Source organism: Triturus cristatus, chromosome 12 (genome assembly GCF_964204655.1).
Source record: "Triturus cristatus chromosome 12, aTriCri1.1, whole genome shotgun sequence".
NCBI lineage: Eukaryota > Metazoa > Chordata > Amphibia > Caudata > Salamandridae > Triturus > Triturus cristatus.
In genome coordinates, this window is record NC_140595.1 from 459,954,372 (window position 1) to 459,968,463 (window position 14,092).

At 49.5% G+C, this 14,092-nt stretch overlaps 1 protein-coding gene across 1 annotated transcript in view; it reads right to left on the minus strand.

Annotated features, from left to right (window-relative positions):
* The window catches only part of ITFG1 (integrin alpha FG-GAP repeat containing 1), a 1,870,060-nt gene that overhangs the window by 370,115 nt on the left and 1,485,853 nt on the right, over positions 1–14,092 (minus strand). The gene's annotated exons all lie outside the window — the stretch shown is intronic.

The window sequence follows — 14,092 nt, forward strand, 5'->3', positions numbered from 1 at the left end:
AGGCATGCCTATAATCTTGGTCTCCATGGGACACATAGGCATGCCTATAATCTCCGGTCTCTTCATGGGATACACAAGCATGCCTATAATCTCGGGTCTCTTCATGGGACACACAGGCATGTCTATAATCTGAGGTCTCTTCATAGGACACACAGGCATGCCTATAATCTCCAGTCCCTTCATGGGACACACAGGCATGCCTATAATCTTCAGTCTCTTCATGGGACACACAGGCATGCATATAATCTCCGGTCTCTTCATGGGACACACAGGCATGCCTATAATCTCCGGTCTCTTCATGGAACACATAGGCCTGTCTATAATCTGAGGTCTCTTCATGGGACACACAGGCATGCCCATAAACCGAGGTCTCTTCGTGGGACACACAGGCATGCCTATAATCGGAGGTCTCTTCATGGGACACACAGGCATGCTGATAATCTCCGGTCTCTTCATGGGACACACAGGCATGCCTATAATCTCTGGTCTCTTCATGGGACACACAGGCATGCCTATAATCTCCGGTCTCTTCATGGGACACACAGGCATGCCTATAATCTCTGGTCTCTTCATGAGACTCACAAGCATGCCTATAATCTTCGGTCTCCATGGGACACACAGGCATGCCTATAATCTCCAGTCTCTTCATGGGACACACAGCCATGCCTATAATACGATTTCTCTTCATGGGACACACAGGCATGCCTATAATCTGAGATCTCTTCATGGGACACAAAGGTATGCCTACAATCTCCGGTCTCTTCATGGGACACACAGGCATGCCTACAATCTCCGGTCTCTTCATGGGACACACAGGCATGCCTATAATCTCCGTTCTCTTCATGGGACACAGGCATGCCTATAATCTCCGGTCTCTTCAAGGGACACACAGGCATGCCTATAATCCGAGGTCTCTTCATGGGACACACAGGCATGCCTATAATCCGAGGTCTCTTCATGGGACACACAAGCATGCCTATAATCTCCGGTCTCTTCATGGGACGCACAGGCATGCCTATAATCTCTGGTCTCTTCATGGGACACACAGGCATGCCTATAATCTCCGGTCTCTGCATGGGACACACATGCATGCCTATAATCTCCGGTCTCTTCATGGGACACACAGGCATGCCTATAATCTCCGGTCTCTTTATGGGGAACACAGGCATGCCTATAATCTCGGACTCTCCATGGGATACACAGGCATGCCTATAATCTCGGTCTCTCAATGGGATACACAGGCATGCCTATAATCTCCGGTCTCTTCATGGGACACACAAGCATGCCTATAATCTCCGGTCTCTTCATGGGACACACAAGCATGCCTATAATCTTCGGTCTCTTCATGGGACATACAGGCATGCCTATAATCCAACGTCTCTTCATGGGACACACAGGCATGCCTATAATCTCCGGTCTCTTCATGGGACACACAGGCATGCCTATAATCCGAGGTTTCTTCATGGGACACACAGGCATGCCTATAATCTAAGGTCTCTTCATAGGACACACAAGCATGCCTATAATCTCTGATCTCTTCATGGGACACACAGGCATGCCTATAATCTCCGGTCTCTTCATGGGATACACAAGCATGCCTATAATCTTTTGTCTCTTCATGGGACACACAGGCATGTCTATAATCTCCGGTCTCTAAATGGGACACACAGGCATACCTATAATCACTGGTCTCTTCATGGGACATACAGGCATGCCTATAATCTCCGGTCTCTTCATGGGACACACAGGCATGCCTATAATCTCCGGTCTTTTCAGGGGATACACAAGCATGCCTATAATCTCTGGTCTCTTCATGGGACACACAGGCATGTCTATAATCTCCGGTCTCTAAATGGGACACACAGGCATACCTATAATCATTGGTCTCTTCATGGGACACACAGGCATGCCTATAATCTCCGGTCTCTTCATGGGACACACAGGCATGCCTATAATCTCCGGTCTCCTTATGGGACACACAGGCATGCCTATAATCTGAGGTCTCTTCAAGGGACACACAGGCATGCCTATAATCTCCGGTCTCTTCATGGGACACACAAGCATGCCTATAATCCGAGGTCTCTTCATGGGACACAGAGGCATGACTATAATCCGAGGTCTCTTCATAGGACACACAGGCATGCCTATAATCTCTGGTCTCTTCATGGGACACACAGGCATGCCTATAATCCGAGTTCTCTTCATGGGACACACAGGCATGCTTATAATCTGAGGTCTCTTCATGGGACACACAAGCATGCCTATAATCTCTGGTCTTTTCATGGGACACACAGGCATGCCTATAGTTTCCGGTCTCTTCATGGGACACACAAGCAAGCCTATAATCTCTGGTCTCTTCATGGGATACAAAGGCATGCCTATAATCTCCAATCTCTTCATTGGACACAGAGGCATGCCTATAATCTCCAGTCTCTTCATGAGACACACAGGCATGCCTGTAATCTCCGGTTTCTTCGTGGGACACACAGGCATGCCTATAATCTCTGGTCTCTTCATTGGACACACAGGCATGCCTATAATCTGAGGTCTCTTCATAGGACACACAGGCATGCCTATAATCTCCAGTCCCTTCATGGGACACACAGGCATGCCTATAATCTTCAGTCTCTTCATGGGACACACAGGCATGCATATAATCTCCGGTCTCTTCATGGGACACACAGGCATGCCTATAATCTCCGGTCTCTTCATGGAACACATAGGCCTGTCTATAATCTGAGGTCTCTTCATGGGACACACAGGCATGCCCATAAACCGAGGTCTCTTCGTGGGACACACAGGCATGCCTATAATCCGTGGTCTCTTCATGGGACACCCAGGCATCCCTATAATCGGAGGTCTCTTCATGGGACACACAGGCATGCTGATAATCTCCGGTCTCTTCATGGGACACACAGGCATGCCTATAATCTCTGGTCTCTTCATGGGACACACAGGCATGCCTATAATCTCCGGTCTCTTCATGGGACACACAGGCATGCCTATAATCTCTGGTCTCTTCATGAGACTCACAAGCATGCCTATAATCTTCGGTCTCCATGGGACACACAGGCATGCCTATAATCTCCAGTCTCTTCATGGGACACACAGCCATGCCTATAATACGATTTCTCTTCATGGGACACACAGGCATGCCTATAATCAGATCTCTTCATGGGACACAAAGGTATGCCTACAATCTCCGGTCTCTTCATGGGACACACAGGCATGCCTACAATCTCCGGTCTCTTCATGGGACACACAGGCATGCCTATAATCTCCGTTCTCTTCATGGGACACAGGCATGCCTATAATCTCCGGTCTCTTCATGGGACACACAGGCATGCCTATAATCCGAGGTCTCTTCATGGGACACACAGGCATGCCTATAATCCGAGGTCTCTTCATGGGACACACAAGCATGCCTATAATCTCCGGTCTCTTCATGGGACGCACAGGCATGCCTATAATCTCTGGTCTCTTCATGGGACACACAGGCATGCCTATAATCTCCGGTCTCTTCATGGGACACACAGGCATGCATATAATCTCCGGTCTCTTCATGGGACACACAGGCATGCCTATAATCTCCGGTCTCTTCATGGAACACACAGGCCTGTCTATAATCTGAGGTCTCTTCATGGGACACACAAGCATGCCCATAATCCGAGGTCTCTTCATGGGACACACAGACATGCCTATAATCCGCAGTCTCTTCATGGGACACCCAGGCATCCCTATAATCGGAGGTCTCTTCATGGGGCACACAGGCATGCCGATAATCTCCGGTCTCTTCATGAGACACAAAGGCATGCCTATAATCTCCGGTCTCTTCATGGGACACACAGGCATGCCTATAATCTCGGTCTCTTCATGGGACTCACAAGCATGCCTATAATCTTCGGTCTCTTCATGGGACACACAGGCATGCCTATAATCTCTGGTCTCTTCATGGGACACACAGGCATGCCTATAATCTCCGGTCTCTTCATGGGACACACAGGCCTGTCTATAATCTGAGGTCTCTTCATGGGACACACAGGCATGCCCATAATCCGAGGTCTCTTCGTGGGACACACAGACATGCCTATAATCCGCAGTCTCTTCATGGGACACCCAGGCATCCCTATAATCGGAGGTCTCTTCATGGGGCACACAGGCATGCCGATAATCTCCGGTCTCTTCATGGGACACACAGGCATGCCTATAATCTCCGGTCTCTTCATGGGACACACAGGCATGCCTATAATCTGTCTCTTCATGGGACTCACAAGCATGCCTATAATCTCTGGTCTCTTCATGGGACACACAGGCATGCCTATAATCTCTGGTCTCTTCATGGGACACACAGCCATGCCTATAATCCGAGTTCTCTTCATGGGACACACAGGCATGCCTATAATCTGAGATCTCTTCATGGGACACACAAGCATGCCTATAATCTCCGGTCTCTTCATGGGACACACAGGCATGCCTACAATCTCCGGTCTATTCATGGGACACACAGGCATGCCTATAATCTCCGTTCTCTTCATGGGACACAGGCATGCCTATAATCTCCGGTCTCTTCATGGGACACACAGGCATGCCTATAATCCGAGGTCTCTTCATGGGACACACAGGCATGCCTATAATCCGAGGTCTCTTCATGGGACACACAGGCATGCCTATAATCCGAGGTGTCTTCATGGGACACACAAGCATGCCTATAATCTCCGGTCTCTTCATGGGACACACAGGCATGCCTATAATCTCCGGTCTCTTCATGGGACACACAGGCATGCCTATAATTTCCGGTCTCTTAATGGGACACACAGGCATGCCTGTAATCTCTGGTCTTTTCATGGGACACAGAGGCATGCCTATAATCTCCGGTCCCATCATGGGACACACAGGCATGCCTATAATCCTAGTTCTCTTCATGGGACACACAGGCATGCCTATAATCTGAGGTCTCTTCATGGGACACACAAGCATGCCTATAATCTCCGGTCTCTTCATGGGACACACAGGCATGCCTACAATCTCCTGTCTCTTCATGGGACACACAGGCATGCCTATAATCTCCGGTCTCTTCATGGGACACACAGGCATGCCTATAATCTCCGGTCTCTTCATGGGACACACAGGCATGCATATAATCTCTGGTCTCTTCATGGGACACACAGGCATGCCTATAATCTCCGGTCTCTTCATGGAACACACAGGCCTGTCTATAATCTGAGGTCTCTTCATGGGACACACTGTCATGCCCATAATCCGAGGTCTCTTCGTGGGACACAGAGACATGCCAATAATCCACGGTCTCTTCATGGGACACCCAGGCATCCCTATAATCGGAGGTCTCTTCATGGGGCACACAGGCATGCCGATAATCTCCGGTCTCATGGGACACACAGGCATGCCTATAATCTCCGGTCCCTTCATGGGACACACAGGCATGCCTATAATCTCTGATCTCTTCATGGGACACACAGGCATGCCTATAATCTCTGGTCTCTTCATGGGACACACAGGCATGCCTATAATCTCTGGTCTCTTCATGGGACACACAGGCATGCCTATAATCTCTGGTCTTTTCATGGGACACACAGCCATGCCTATAATCCGAGTTCTCTTCATGGGACACACAGGCATGCCTATAATATGAGATCTCTTCATGGGACACACAAGCATGCCTATAATCTCCGGTCTCTTCATGGGGCACACAGGCATGCCTAGGATCTCCGGTCTCTTCATGGGACACACAGGCATGCCTATAATCTCCGGTTTCTTCGTGGGACACACAGGCATGCCTGTAATCTCTGGTCTCTTCATTGGACACACAGGCATGCCTATAATCTAAGGTCTCTTCATAGGACACACAGGCATGCCTATAATCTCCAGTCCCTTCATGGGACACACAGGCATGCCTATAATCTCCGGTCTCTTCATGGGACACACAGGCATGCCTACAATCTCCGGTCTCTTCAAGGGACACACAGGCATGCCTATAATCCCCGGTCTCTTCATGGGACACACAGGCATGCCTATAATCGGACGTCTCTTCATGGGGCACACAGGCATGCCGATAATCTCCGGTCTCTTCATGGGACACACAGGCATGCCTATAATCTCCGGTCTCTTCATGGGACACACAGGCATGCCTATAATCTCTGGTCTCTTCATGGGGCTCACAAGCATGCCTATAATCTTTGGTCTCTTCATGGGACACACAGGCATGCCTATAATCTCTGGTCTCTTCATGGGACACACAGGCATGCCTATAATCTCCGGTCTCTTCATGCGACACACAGCCATGCCTATAATCCGAGTTCTCTTCATGGGACACACAGGCATGCCTATAATCTCCGGTCTCTTCATGCGACACACAGCCATGCCTATAATCCGAGTTCTCTTCATGGGACACACAGGCATGCCCATAATCTGAGGTCTCTTCGTGGGACACACAGACATGCCTATAATCCGCAGTCTCTTCATGGGACACCCAGGCATCCCTATAATTGGAGGTCTCTTCATGGGGCACACAGGCATGCCGATAATCTCCGGTCTCTTCATGGGACACACAGGCATGCCTATAATCTCCGGTCTCTTCATGGGACACACAGGCATGCCTATAATCTCTGGTCTCTTCATGGGGCTCACAAGCATGCCTATAATCTTTGGTCTCTTCATGGGACACACAGGCATGCCTATAATCTCTGGTCTCTTCATGGGACACACAGGCATGCCTATAATCTCCGGTCTCTTCATGCGACACACAGCCATGCCTATAATCCGAGTTCTCTTCATGGGACACACAGGCATGCCTATAATCGGACGTCTCTTCATGGGGCACACAGGCATGCCGATAATCTCCGGTCTCTTCATGGGACACAGGCATGCCTATAATCTCCGGTCTCTTCATGCGACACACAGCCATGCCTATAATCCGAGTTCTCTTCATGGGACACACAGGCATGCCTATAATCGGACGTCTCTTCATGGGGCACACAGGCATGCCGATAATCTCCGGTCTCTTCATGGGACACAGGCATGCCTATAATCTCCGGTCTCTTCATGGGACACACAGGCATGCCTATAATCCGAGGTCTCTTCATGGGACACACAGGCATGCCTATAATCCGAGGTCTCTTCATGGGACACACAGGCATGCCTATAATCCGAGGTGTCTTCATGGGACACACAAGCATGCCTATAATCTCCGGTCTCTTCATGGGACACACAGGCATGCCTATAATCTCCGGTCTCTTCATGGGACACACAGGCATGCCTATAATTTCCGGTCTCTTAATGGGACACACAGGCATGCCTGTAATCTCTGGTCTTTTCATGGGACACAGAGGCATGCCTATAATCTCCGGTCCCATCATGGGACACACAGGCATGCCTATAATCCTAGTTCTCTTCATGGGACACACAGGCATGCCTATAATCTGAGGTCTCTTCATGGGACACACAAGCATGCCTATAATCTCCGGTCTCTTCATGGGACACACAGGCATGCCTACAATCTCCTGTCTCTTCATGGGACACACAGGCATGCCTATAATCTCCGGTCTCTTCATGGGACACACAGGCATGCCTATAATCTCCGGTCTCTTCATGGGACACACAGGCATGCATATAATCTCTGGTCTCTTCATGGGACACACAGGCATGCCTATAATCTCCGGTCTCTTCATGGAACACACAGGCCTGTCTATAATCTGAGGTCTCTTCATGGGACACACTGTCATGCCCATAATCCGAGGTCTCTTCGTGGGACACAGAGACATGCCAATAATCCACGGTCTCTTCATGGGACACCCAGGCATCCCTATAATCGGAGGTCTCTTCATGGGGCACACAGGCATGCCGATAATCTCCGGTCTCTTCATGGGACACACAGGCATGCCTATAATCTCCGGTCCCTTCATGGGACACACAGGCATGCCTATAATCTCTGATCTCTTCATGGGACACAGGCATGCCTATAATCTCTGGTCTCTTCATGGGACACACAGGCATGCCTATAATCTCTGGTCTCTTCATGGGACACACAGGCATGCCTATAATCTCTGGTCTTTTCATGGGACACACAGCCATGCCTATAATCCGAGTTCTCTTCATGGGACACACAGGCATGCCTATAATATGAGATCTCTTCATGGGACACACAAGCATGCCTATAATCTCCGGTCTCTTCATGGGACACACAGGCATGCCTAGGATCTCCGGTCTCTTCATGGGACACACAGGCATGCCTATAATCTCCGGTTTCTTCGTGGGACACACAGGCATGCCTGTAATCTCCGGTCCCTTCATGGGACACACAGGCCTGTCTATAATCTGAGGTCTCTTCATGGGACACACTGTCATGCCCATAATCCGAGGTCTCTTCGTGGGACACAGAGACATGCCAATAATCCACGGTCTCTTCATGGGACACCCAGGCATCCCTATAATCGGAGGTCTCTTCATGGGGCACACAGGCATGCCGATAATCTCCGGTCTCTTCATGGGACACACAGGCATGCCTATAATCTCCGGTCCCTTCATGGGATACACAGGCATGCCTATAATCTCTGATCTCTTCATGGGACACACAGGCATGCCTATAATCTCTGGTCTCTTCATGGGACACACAGGCATGCCTATAATCTCTGGTCTCTTCATGGGACACACAGGCATGCCTATAATCTCTGGTCTTTTCATGGGACACACAGCCATGCCTATAATCCGAGTTCTCTTCATGGGACACACAGGCATGCCTATAATATGAGATCTCTTCATGGGACACACAAGCATGCCTATAATCTCCGGTCTCTTCATGGGACACACAGGCATGCCTAGGATCTCCGGTCTCTTCATGGGACACACAGGCATGCCTATAATCTCCGGTTTCTTCGTGGGACACACAGGCATGCCTGTAATCTCTGGTCTCTTCATTGGACACACAGGCATGCCTATAATCTAAGGTCTCTTCATGGGACACACAGGCATGCCTATAATCTCCGGTCTCTTCATGGGACACACAGGCATGCCTACAATCTCCGGTCTCTTCAAGGGACACACAGGCATGCCTATAATCCCCGGTCTCTTCATGGGACACACAGGCATGCCTATAATCGGACGTCTCTTCATGGGGCACACAGGCATGCCGATAATCTCCGGTCTCTTCATGGGACACACAGGCATGCCTATAATCTCCGGTCTCTTCATGGGACACACAGGCATGCCTATAATCTCTGGTCTCTTCATGGGGCTCACAAGCATGCCTATAATCTTTGGTCTCTTCATGGGACACACAGGCATGCCTATAATCTCTGGTCTCTTCATGGGACACACAGGCATGCCTATAATCTCCGGTCTCTTCATGCGACACACAGCCATGCCTATAATCCGAGTTCTCTTCATGGGACACACAGGCATGCCTATAATCGGACGTCTCTTCATGGGGCACACAGGCATGCCGATAATCTCCGGTCTCTTCATGGGACACACAGGCATGCCTATAATCTCCGGTCTCTTCATGGGACACACAGGCATGCCTATAATCTCTGGTCTCTTCATGGGGCTCACAAGCATGCCTATAATCTTTGGTCTCTTCATGGGACACACAGGCATGCCTATAATCTCTGGTCTCTTCATGGGACACACAGGCATGCCTATAATCTCCGGTCTCTTCATGCGACACACAACCATGCCTATAATCCGAGTTCTCTTCATGGGACACACAGGCATGCCTATAATCTCTGGTCTCTTCATGGGACACACAGGCATGCCTATAATCTCCGGTCCCTTATGGGACACACAGGCATGCCTATAATCCTAGTTCTCTTCATGGGACACACAAGCATGCCTATAATCTCCGGTCTCTTTATGGGACACACAGGCATGCCTACAATCTCCCGTCTCTTCATGGGACACACAGGCATGCCTATAATCTCTGGTCTCTTCATGGGACACACAGGCATGCCTATAATCTCCGGTCTCTTCATGGGACACACAGGAATGCATATAATCTCCGATCTCTTCATGGGACACACAGGCATGCCTATAATCTCCAGTCTCTTCATGGAACACACAGGCCTGTCTATAATCTGAGGTCTCTTCATGGGACACACAGGCATGCCCATAATCCGAGGTCTCTTCGTGGGACACACAGACATGCCTATAATCCGCAGTCTCTTCATGGGACACCCAGGCATCCCTATAATTGGAGGTCTCTTCATGGGGCACACAGGCATGCCGATAATCTCCGGTCTCTTCATGGGACACACAGGCATGCCTATAATCTCCGGTCTCTTCATGGGACACACAGGCATGGCTATAATCTCCGGTCTCTTCATGGGACTCACAAGCATGCCTATAATCTTCGGTCTCTTCATGGGACACATAGGCATGCCTATAATCTCTGGTCTCTTCATGGGACACACAGGCATGCCTATAATCTCCGGTCTCTTCATGGGACACACAACCATGCCTATAATCCGAGTTCTCTTCATGGGACACACAGGCATGCCTATAATCTGAGGTCTCTTCATGGGACACACAAGCATGCCTATAATCTCGGGTCTCTTCATGGGACACACAGGCATGCCTACAATCTCCGGTCTCTTCATGGGACACACAGGCATGCCTATAATCTCCGTTCTCTTCATGGGACACACAGGCATGCCTATAATCTCCGGTCTCTTCATGGGACATATAGGCATGCATATAATCTCTGGTCTCTTCATGGGACACACTGGCATTTCTATAATCCGAGGTCTCTTCATGGGACACACAGGCCTGCCTATAATCTAAGGTCTCTTCATGGAACACGCAGGCATGCCTATAATCCGAGGTCTCTTCATGGGACACACAGACATGCCTATAATCCGAGGTCTCTTCATGGGACACACAGGCATGCCTATAATCCGAGGTCTCTTCATGGGACACACAAGCATGCCTATAATCTCCAGTCTCTTCATGGGACACACAGGCATGCCTATAATCTCCGGTCTCTTCATGGGAGACACAGTCATGCCTATAATCTCCGGTCTCTTAATGGGACACACAGGCATGCCTGTAATCTCTGGTCTCTTCATGGGACACACAGGCATGCCTATAATCTCCGGTCCCTTCATAGGACACACAGGCATGCCTATAATCCTAGTTCTCTTCATGGGACACACAGGCATGCCTATAATCTGAGGTCTCTTCATGGGACACATAAGCATGCCTATAATCTCCGGTCTCTTCATGGGACACACAGGCATGCCTACAATCTCCCGTCTCTTCATGGGACACACAGGCATGCCTACAATCTCCGTCTCTTCATGGGACACACAGGCATGCCTATAATCTCCGGTCTCTTCATGGGACACACAGACTTGCCTATAATCTCCGGTCTCTTCACAGGACACACAGGCATACCTAAAATCTTTAGTCTCTTCATGGGACACACAAGCATGCCTATAATCTCCGATCTTTTCATGGGACACACAGACTTGCCTATAATCTCCGGTCTCTTCACAGGACACACAGGCATACCTATAATCTTTAGTCTCTTCATGGGACACACAGGCATGCCTATAATCTTCGGTCTCCTCATGGGGCACAGAGGAATGCCTATATTCTGAGGTCTCTTCATGGGACACACAGGCATGCCTATAATCTCTGGTCTCTTCATGGGACACACAGACATGCCTATATTCCGAGGTCTCTTCATGGGACACACAGGCATGCCTATAATCTCTGGTCTCTTCATGGGACACACAGAAATGCCTATAATCTCTGGTCTCTTCATGGGAGACACATCCCCAGTCTCTTAATGGGACACACAGGCATGCCTATAATCTCCGGTCTCTTCATGGGACAAACAGGCATGCCTATAATCTCCGGTCTCTACATGGGACACAAAGGCATGCCTATAATCTCCGGTCTCTTCATGGGACACACAGGCATGCCTATAATCCTAGTTCTCTTCATAGGACAAAAAGGCATGCCTATAATCCAAGCTCTCTTCATGGGACACACAGGCATTCCTATAATCTCTGGTCCCTTCATGGGACACACAGGCATGCCTATAATCCTAGTTCTCTTCATGGGACACACAGGCATGCCTATAATTTGAGGTCTCTTCATGGAACAAAGAAGCATGCCGATAATCTCCGGTCTCTTCATGGGACTCACATGCATGCCTACAATCTCCGGTCTCTTCATGGGACACACAGGCATGCCTATAATCTCCGGTCTCTTCATGGGACACACAGGCATGCCTACAATCTCCGGTCTCTTCATGGGACACACAGGCATGCCTATAATCTCCGGTCTTTTCATGGAACACACAGGCCTGCCTATAATCTGTGGTCTCTTCATGGGACACACAGGCATGCCTATAATCTGAGGTCTCTTCATGGGACACACAAGCATGCCTATATTCTCCGGTTTCTTCATGGGACACACAGGCATGCCTACAATCTCCAGTCTCCTTATGGGACACACAGGCATGCCTATAATCTCTGGTCTCTTCATGGAACACACAGGCCTGCCTATAATCTGTGGTCTCTTCATGGGATACACAGGCATGCCCATAATCCGAGGTCTCTCCGTGGGACACACAGACATGCCTATAATCCGCGGTTTCTTTATGGGACACCCAGGCATCCCTATAATCGGAGGTCTCTTCATGGGGCACACAGGCATGCCGATAATCTCCGGTCTCTTCATGGGACACACAGGCATGCCTATAATCTCCGGTCTTTTCATGGGACACACAGGCATGCCTATAATCCTAGTTCTCTTCATGGGACACACAGGCATGCCTAAAATCCAAGGTCTCTTCATGGGACACACAGGCATGCCTATAATCTCCGGTCCCTTCATGGGACACACAGGCATGCCTATCATCCTAGTTCTCTTCATGGGACACACAAGCATGCCTATAATCTCCGGTCTCTTCATGGGATACACAGGCATGCCTATAATCTCCAGTCTCTTCATGGGACACCCAGGCATGCCTGTAATCTCCGGTCTCTTCATGGGACACCCAGGCATCCCTATATTCGGAGGTCTCTTCATGGGGCACACAGGCATGCCTATAATCTCCGGTCTCTTCATGGGACACACAGGTTTGCCTATAATCTCCGGTCTCTGCATGGGACACACAGACATGCCTGTAATCTCCGGTCTCTTCATGGGACACAGGCATGCCTATAATCTCTAGTCACTTCATGGGACACACAGGCATGCCTATAATCTCCGGTCTCTTCATGGGACACATAGGCATGCCTATAATCTCAGGTCTCTTCATGGGACACACAGGCATGCCTATAATCTCCGGTCACTTAATGGGACACTCAGGCATGCCTATAATCTCCGGTCTCTTCATGGGACACACAGGCATGCCTATAATCTCTGGTCTCTTCATGGGACACACAGGCATGCCTATAATCTCTGGTCCCTTCATGGGACACAGGCATGCCTATAATCCTAGTTCTCTTCATGGGACACAAGGCATGCCTATAATCTGAGGTCTCTTCATGGGACACACAAGCATGCCTATAATCTCTGGTCTCTTCATGGGATACACAGGCATGCCTATAATCTCCGGTCTCTTCATGGGACACAGGCATGCCTGTAATCTCTGGTTTCTTCATGGGACACCCAGGCATCCCTATAATCAGAGGTCTCTTCATGGGTCACACAGGCATGCCGATAATCTCCGGTCTCTTCATGGGACACACAGGCATGCCTATAATCTCCGGTCTCTTCATGGGACACACGGGCATGCCTATAATCTCCGGTCTCTTCATGGGACTCACAGGCATGCCTATAATCTTCGGTCTCTTCATGGGACACACAAGCAAGCCTATAATATCTGGTCTCTTCATGGGACACACAGGCATGCCTATAATCTCCGGTCTCTTCATGGGACACACAGGCATGCCTATAATCTCTGTCCTCTTCATAAGGCATACAGGCATTCCTATAATCTCTGTCCTCTTCATGGGACACACAGGCATGCATATAATCTCTGGTCTCTTCATGGGACACACAAGCATTACTATAATCCGAGGTCTCTTCATGGGACACACAGGCCTGCCTATAATCTAAGGTCCCT